At 35.5% G+C, this 9,347-nt stretch overlaps 1 pseudogene; it reads right to left on the bottom strand.

The window, feature by feature from the left end:
* Positions 1-1,968: 1,968 nt before the first annotated feature.
* Positions 1,969-2,373, bottom strand: LOC147488411 (mitotic spindle checkpoint protein BUBR1 pseudogene; annotated as a pseudogene).
* Positions 2,374-9,347: the final 6,974 nt, after the last annotated feature.

Below are 9,347 nucleotides of genomic sequence, written 5' to 3'. Positions count from 1 at the left end.
CCAATATGATGTCCAACTTTATTATAATGATTGCAAAACGGACGTGAGGAGGAGGCACGGGCGCCCTCTGTTTGCATTGGGTTTGAGGGCGCGCGAGCTCTAAGCTATTGCAAACCATTATTACTTTGCTGAGGTTTGAATGGGCTTGGTTTTGAAAAAGAAGCCCAATTGGGCTTTTTAAAGTGAGTACTCAGGGAAGCAGTGTCTGGAGCAGAAGGACGAGATAGTCACTACAACAAACAGGTTTTTTAGCGACGAAACTTTTACCGACGTTTTTATTTCGTCCCTGAAATACACCTTTTGGCACGTTTATATCGTCCCTAATAGTCGGTTGGTTTCAGTTGGGAAAATTAGTTTTTGCGACATTTTTTTCGTCGAAAATTGTGTTATCGTGATTTTTTTTAAAATAATTTTTTTTTATAGAGTTGAAACTGTGTAGTGCCGACGATAAAAACGTCGGAAATAGTTTTCTGCATAGGGCGATGATTTATTTCGTCGGTATTGATATAAAAGTAGCGACATGTCAGAATATCGTTGGAATTGGTATTTTATACCAACGTTGTATACTGTCAGAAATTGTGTTTTCGTTTGCGCGCAATTTCGATAAAAACCAGCGCCAAATACTTTGATTTTTCAAAAAAAAAAAAACAAAGAGGGAAGAAACTTTCGGGAAAAATAATTAGAGAACTAAAAAAGGAAACAAAAGAAAAAAGATGGAGACCTCATAGTTTCTCTCCTCACCTCCGAATTCCCAGGTACCCTTTCTTAATTTCTTTGTAATTGTTCTTACCCCCCCTTTCTCTTCCTACCTTCTGTAATTGTTGCCCTTTATTTCTTTGTAATTGTTCAACTCTTTTGTTGTAGGCCCTTTATTTCGATCGGGTTTAGTTTTGCTTTCTCCTTCATCCTTCATTGAGAGAAAGCAAGTCAAATTTCTGGTAAGTTATGAAGCAAAAATCATTCTTTGAACTTGTTTACTGATAAAATAGATGAAAGTTATGATTTTTCTTTTTGTTTCTACAATGTTGAACCTGTTTTTGTTTGGAAACAAGAATTTTTAATCAAACTTGTTTGTAGAAATTAAAGAAGCAACTTTTTTCTGGTATTAGGATGCAATATTAAGAATAAATGCATGAAAGTGCATAAATTTTGTTAGAAGATAAACATTGGTTTTATTGTACTGTACTACAAGAATTTGCTATCTACAAGGGAACCTCACGTCAATGTTGTTTAGATTAGAACATTATTGGTGAATTCATTGCAGAGCATAGTAAGACTATTTTTTTTTTATGGGTAGCATAGTAAGACTATCCCTCGAGGCATTCATTTGAGGAATGAAACTGTAATATTCTTTTTGGTAGTGAGATCGTAAGAATCATATATTTTTTGATAGCTGTAAGTCTGTAACAACTAACAAGCAAGCTGTTGGGATATTTTCATTCATTCCATGGGAAGTTGTTATTATACATTTATACTAACATCTAATAACTGACTTATATTAATGTAAAAAGAAAGATCAAGAAGGATTTCAATTCAAATTGTGTACTTGATTCATTCAAATAAACCTCTTTTCAAACCAAGCAACAACCGTCTCCTCACCCTACTATTTAAATGACAGTTTGTGGTGCTCATCGATTTGTAATTAGTATTCATCATAAGCAAATGAGTTTCGATATATGGAACTGTGTTTCTAAAAGCCATGCATACTACTTGACAAGACTCAAAAAATCTCTTGGCGCAATGCTTCCTTTAGGAAAAGCTGATCCATCACAAGCACAAACTGGAAAGAGAACCAATCTCTAGGATCCCAACATTGATATATCTCCCCAGATTTCATAAGAAAATTCAACAAGTTAAAATGGACAGCATGGAAAAAATGGTCAAGATGGAGTTGGATGACTTTAAAGATGAAAGCCGAACTGCATGTCGAATCCAATTACAACAGATGAACATAAACATATAATCTGATTATCTAGGAAGACTGTTTTGAGGAAAATTTTGCAGAGGGTCTTCCTTCAGTAACTCAGTTTCCTTCTTAAGGTCTCTACTATCTCCCTGCCTAAGTTGCAACATTGAAGACTTATCACTTTCACTTGTCACTGTTGATTGCATACATTCTTCGTCAACAAACATCTCAATGAAACTGTTGGCCGACACTGCTACTGCTCTAGACCCAGGTTTCTTCAAAATCTTATTGGTATTCCACGTGGTAGGAATTGCAGTATTCTCTTTGTTCCTCTCAGACCGCGTTCCTAAAGTGAGCCAAGATGTCGCATCCATCTTTGACAATTCTGGCTGATTATTACGGATGACATTTGCATCTGTATCCTTATACACGGAAAGTGGAGTATGATGAACCCTTTCTTGCTTCATTTTTTTCTTAGAAAGATCAGAACTCTCTACAGTCTGCCTCTGAAGTTCTCCCCTATCTAATATAGTTCCAAAAAGAAGAGGCTGGGCTTAGGAGTACTTAAGAGCAAAAACCAAGCTGCAATAGAAGTTAGGAGCTTGGCTTTTTCCTATTTTTTCTTCGGGTTGATTTAATCAGGAAGGAAGGGATTTCTCATAACAATAGGAGACAGGCAGACAGATATAGAGCACTAACACAGTCAATCCGAACTTATTATAAATACAAGTACTATTAGTTGAATAAGATCTAGCATTTAAAAATGCGTAGATAGGGGTTTTTTGGGTCATGTTCATTTTACTATTGAGTTATTGTTTTCATTTAAGCAGTAAGCAGCAGTTAGTTTGTTATCTTTAGGCTTTTTTGAGAATCGATATAAGACTAAAGATTCAACATCCTCCCGTTGCATACCCCCGGAGAAATCTCCCACTTTCTAAAACAAGGAATGATTTATTGATTATATAGGTTTTATAGAAAGTACCGGCTTTGAGGTTCATATTTCCGGGGAGGAATGTACCTATTAGGGTCAACATATTTCCCTAATCCTCTTTATTTCTAAAATAAGAGAAAATCTTTTTTTTTTTTATTCCCCCTTTTATCTTAGTAAAAACCGGAATTTCAAAACTGTAAAAGAAGCTTAAAAGCACTATAGCATACTTTTGGAAGTAAACACTCATTGTTTATTTCGGTAACTGCCTCTCAATGTAGACCTCCTGTACCCTTTTTGGCGCTATGGGGTAATCCTTGTAGGAGTCCGTTCACTCATTAGCGACAATAGATGTGTCAATCATCCCCGTTCGGTACCCTTTTGGAAGGGTACCTCACTCCATTGTACCATAGTAGTTAGTTCCGGAAAGGGGAAGAATTGTCTCTTTCACTCACTTCCTCTCAATGTAGACCTCCCTTCGCCTTTTTGGGGCTATGGGAGGTCTACTTGGAGTACGTTCTCTCATTCGCTAGAATAGATTGACTAATTCATACCCGTTCGGTACCCTTAAAGAAGGGTACCTTCACTCCATTGTACCGGTTGTTGTTAGTTAGGAAAAGGGGAAGAATTTTTCTAAAATCAGTAATCGAAGGGTTTATTTATAGCTTGAGCGTTTTTCATCATGAATTAGTGGCCAGCGGTTAGTGACCCTTGCTTGAGTACCCTCACTCTGGAAAGATTGACTTCACGAACCTACGGAAGACTAAAAGTGTGTTTTTCATTCACAAGAGAGCTTGAAACAGATAGTATGAGTTTATAATAGTATGAGTTTATATCTTTCTTTTTCTCTAAAGTAGTGGAAGCACTACAAAGAAACCATTAGAAGAAAATGAGTCGCCCTGTGACCAAGACGGTCACGGGATGCATACAGCAAGTATGGCTGCAGGATCACACGTGGCCAATGCAAGCCTTCTGGGAAATGCTAGAGGTACGGCTCATGGTAAGGCCATCTAGGTCAGAATTGCTGCATATAAAGTGTGTTGGAAAACTGGGTGTTTTGGGTCTGATATACTTGCTGGGATGGATTGTGCAATATTAGACGGTGTTGATGTGCTTTCACTTTCACTTGGTGGTGGGTCTGCACCTTATTACTGCGACACCATTGCCATATATGCCTTCACAAAGAGAAAAAGGGTACCCACTTGTTATATATGTCTTTGCATCTACAAAAAGACAACATTATTTTTGTTCGCTGCGGACAAAAAAGCGTACCATGACTTCATTTTACTATTTCCACCTCAATAACTAGCTAAGTAATCGATACCTTCTTTCTCTTATTAGTTGACTTCACCGACCCGGTTATTGTAGAAAAGGCCTTTGGTTTTAGATTTCAGCTGGGATTTCTCAAAAAAAAAAAACAAGTATATGGAGAGATAGTCCTCCTTGTATAGCTTTTATCTTAAGATATTTATGCGTTAGTTGTCTCAAAGATATAACTGTGGATGAGTTTTAAGAGGGACAGATTGTCTCAGGCCGTTTAGAGCCATTTGCTTAGACGTGTCGTCGTCGTCTCCAGCAGTTATAGGCCATCTTGTAAAACCACCGTAGGCCATTTCCTGTTTACTATTCTCTTATCTAGTTAATTAGTTATCATTTGATTTTTCTCGCCCATAGCTATATATGTTACTTAGATTAGTAATGAATTAATCTTCTCTTATTGGTATTGAGATTTTTGTTCGTTTGCTTGAGATTCGGGAAAAACCTTGAATGAGTAGAAGTGAAGTGAAATACCATGTGAAAATAGATTCGAGGTTGGGAATTGGTTAATTAGTGGCGTTACATAATTAGAACATGAGTGAGGAACCTATACCGCCTTCCTCATCGGAAATGACTTAATCCATTCGTATAGAAACGCCCTATCAATAGGAGAACTACGATTGGCTTGATCCCTAAATGGGTACGTAGGCAACCACAAGGCTCAGCCACTCCAGAAGAAAACCCCTACCCCTTGTACAAGGAAGTCGAGTGTTTAACATGTTTTATTATTGATAAATTTTGGTTAATTATGTTTTTGAACGTGTTAAACATGATCTAAATCCTTTGATAATATTGATTATATTGCGTGTTGCTAACGTGTTTATTTTGAAACTTCGTTAATCGTTATCTGTACAAAGATTTATATAAACAAAATGTAATAAGAATTGTCAAGTAGCTGAAAGAGGATGAACAGACCAACCATTCTACATAGAGAACTAGAATATAGATTGCTAGACTAATACAATGCAAGCACCAAGTAATTAACCTTGTTTAATTATTATATACATGCATTGACTAAGTGACTAACGTTGGTCATTTGAGAATAAATGACAGAGACGTACAAGTTTGTTTGATAAGTATCAACCATGCAAGCTTCATCACCATAACCGTAGCTTCCGCTAGGATAAGGAACCTTCATTCTTTAGTTCAAATTGATTCTTTTTAACTTGTTTTGTAATAATTTAGCTATTTTTTCTCATTATTGAATTATGAAACACTATTATACTGCATTCATTATTTAGAAGTGATGACGATATTTAGCGTTCAGAGATATTGGGTAAAAGATCGGTTTTGTGGCGCTGTAGCTACTTGATTTAACTGGCACTTGTCGAGATGATTAAGTAACCGGTTCCACAAATCAATATATCTTTTAGTAGTCGGGTTTATGGCTGAGGTATTTTTTATATTAAATGGAAGTATATTATTTGAATTTCAGGTTAGGACAGGTTTTAAATTTATGAAATGTTAGAAATACAGAGGAAACTCTGCCGATTTTTTTTTTAGAATGCGATGTGTAGAGATTGTTTTATATTTTAGTTCTAGTTTGGACTCATGTGAGTCAAACCCGCTCACGTCTTGGTTTATTAGATTGTTGAATATTTGGATCGAGCTCTTTTATTTGAATATTCAATTGTCTGAGAAATTGGGGCGCTATAGTATAAGATAAGTAATGGCTTGAAGAATTAAGGGAGAGGGTGCAATAATGGAGTTACCTTGCTGAATTGGTAAGAAATTCTTTTAGTTTGGTGAATGGAGATATTTTTAGCTTGCAGCAGTGTTGGAGGTGGATATGCTTGCTGCTTAGTTGTGCTCAAACTTTTATAACAAACTATGGAAGTAGAGGGGGGGGGGGGTGTTATAGCTAGCCAAAGATATGTCAGAAGATGGCCTGTCAGTGGCCTGGAGGATGGCCTATAGCAAGCCTACGAGTTAAATTATACTAAAATGGAGAGTAAAACACTAATTAGATGAGTGTTAGCATTTAGTATCTCATTTTTTTTATCGTTGTACATACTAACATATTCCATATTTCTACGTTAAATAAATATCATTATAACTGATTAACTCTTAGATTTTAATTATGTGTATGTGAATTCTAGGAGCCAATGAGGGGTATAGTTTGTTATTTAGATTACATGTCTGGTGTTGGATTATTTGGATTATCTTTAAATACATGTTACCATATCTTGGTTTGACATATTTCAATGGATGTGAACTAAATATTGTCATATTTTGTTTACTGGTTCTCATGTGGTTTGGAAGAAACAATTTGTTTGGGCATTCTTCTTTTGGGATATGAAGTACTATGCGATAGATGTTGGATGTTCAGACAATTTCTTTTGATGTTTTGTTGTTTATAAGACTATTGTATATATATATATATATATATATAATGAATCATATTACTCTTAAACATGGAAAGAGCGATCTTTATAAATTACTTTTGGGAATGTTGTTGGTTAAATTTAATGTGGTTGAATTGAAGTTATTTATATGATTCTTTTAGGTTTTGTGATTAAAAGAAACGAAGTAATGTAAATATGTAATTGAACAAAAACAGGGTTAAAAAAAAAAAAAATCGACGCTTTGTTAAAGCGTCGCTAAAAATAAATTTATAGTGTGAAAACATATAAGCATATAATTTGCGACAAATTTAAAAAGCGTCGCTACAGGTTCATTTTCAGCGACGGTAAATATTGTCGCTATATGGATTTAGCAACCAAAAATTTGGTGTTGTTGCCACGAAACAAAACGTCGGTAGTATAAGATTACAACGACGAGATATATAACGTCGCTACAAGTTAATCATTTGCAACGGTAAATAACATCACAATAGTAATTAAAATAACGAAAAATTGGTGTTCTTGCCACGAAATAGAACGTCGGTAGTACTATATAGTACCGACGTTTACAGAATCGTCGCTAATAATCTATCTTTAGCAACGAAATATAACGTCGCTATACTAATTTTAGTAACGAAAAATAGGTGTTCTTGCCACGATAGAGAACGCCGGTGGTGCTCCTCATTACCAACGTTTTCTTAAATCGTCGCCAGAATAGAGCTTTTGCCACGTTTTAAATAATCAAATTAAAATATTTATACCGACGTTATTTTGGGCACTACCGACATTATAAAATGTCGTTGATATTGTCCATTCACCGACGTTTTTTTTTTGTAGTTTCTGATCTTTAGCGACTGTACTTCTTGCGACGACTGAGCCACGACCATAAAAACGTCGCTAATAATAATTACCGACGTTTTTTGTCGTCGCTAAAACTCTTATCTGTTGTAGTGAGTGCATGAATCTCTTATTGCTTCTCTTCTTGTCGGATTAAAAGATAAATCTTGGACATACAAGGAAAATGATCCATTAAGAGAATTTGACTGCGAATGGATTGAAAATGAGCATCTAGGCCTTGCATGAATTTCATAGAATGACCATCTTCAATCTTTTTGGAAAAAATAGATGCATGACCACAAATACAAAAGAACTTAATTCATCCCATAAAGATTTAAGCATAGAAGTAAACAGATACCGGATGGTTGTCTTGTTTGAGAAGAGTGACGGAATCCTTCAGTTAAAAGACCTTGGGTGCATTAGTTTGTGAAAAACGGTCACCTAGATCTTTCCAGATTTTGGATGCAAAGTCAGCATAGAGGATGCTTCCATTGATATCTAGAGTAACAAAATTAAGAATCCATGAAGCAACGAGATCATCATATTGTGACCACTTGGATTTTTCTTTGGGAGTAGTGGGAGGTGTGACAGAGCCATCGACAAAACCAAACTTATTCTTTGCTCGAAGGGCTCTAGAGATAGACCGTAGGCCAAGTCGAATAATTGTTTCGGATAACAGAGGAGATACGAGAATAGCCGTGGGGCTATTTGAGTGGTGTACAAAGAAAGGATCCTCGGAGCTTGGAGGAGAGTCATTATTGGTGTTTAAGGTGTCGGCCATTGAGAATTGAGAGGAGGCGGAATCTTAAAGCGGTTATGGTTAGGGTTTGGATCGAAATTAGGCTGATACCATGATAAATTAGAGAGAGAGATTTGAGTGAATATTTACTTGATTGATTTCTAGGTCTTATACAATGGTTTACATAGAGATTACAAGTTCCTAAATAGAAACAAAATAACAAAGATATGTACAAACGGTGCGAGTACAACTTAGCTGTTTACTGGAATGCGAGGTGCGGGCGCGCTCTAATTGTGCTCGAATAGGGGGCGTGCACACTCTACACGAAGCTACTTCTAATACATTAGTTAATGTATTTAATGTACCAGATATGTGTAACAATCTTGTATACGGGGACCTTCTCAATAAGAGGAGTTTCAAGTTAGTGTATGAGTCAGACAAATTTGTTTTGTCCAAGAATGGAGGTCTTGTTGGTCATGGGTACCATTATAATGGGATGATCAAGTTGAACTTAATAAATGATTCTATTTATGTTTATATGGTTGACTCTTCATCTTTATGGCATGGTAGATTAGGACATATGCATTTTGGTAAGATCAAAGTTATGTCTAATCTAGAACTTATCAATAAATGCAATTTTTATAATGTTAGCAAATGCCAAATTTGCATGTGTACAATATAATCAAAGATAGTTCGTAAATCTCATAAATCAGTTGAGAGAAGTACTCACTATACCAAAAAAGGTTTTTACTAACATCTATATCCGTTACTTATATTTTTACTAACGCTTATATCCGTTAGCTCTGGGGTGTTACAGTCACTTAGGCTAAATTTAGTAATGGATATAACTGTTACTTAAATTAATCTTAGTAACGCTTATATCCATTACTATAATTCTTTGTAACGGATAGCCAACTTGATCGGCAATTTAATCTATTCATTTCTAATGGATATAAGTGTTAGTAACGGTTGGCGCTGCTTTAGTTACTTTTCTGGCGGGAAATCAATTTTCATATGTCACAGATATATCCGTTAGTAATAGATGTGCCACTTGCTATTAATATCGATGTGTAACGGATACATCCGTTAGTAATAAATGTGCCACTTGCTATTGATATCAATGTGTGTAACGGATATATCCGTTACTAAATTTTTGTCAGTTAAAAAAAAAATATTTATTTTTTTCCTGGGTCAAAATGTCAAAAAAAGTTCACCCTGCACATATTAATATTCCATCTTATAGAGATATCACATTCCATAAACTTAATCAACATATAA

The sequence above is a fragment of the Coptis chinensis genome, chromosome 7 (assembly GCF_015680905.1).
Source record: "Coptis chinensis isolate HL-2020 chromosome 7, ASM1568090v1, whole genome shotgun sequence".
NCBI lineage: Eukaryota > Viridiplantae > Streptophyta > Magnoliopsida > Ranunculales > Ranunculaceae > Coptis > Coptis chinensis.
Note: the sequence above shows the minus strand (reverse complement) of the source record. Positions and strands in the feature narration are given on the sequence as shown.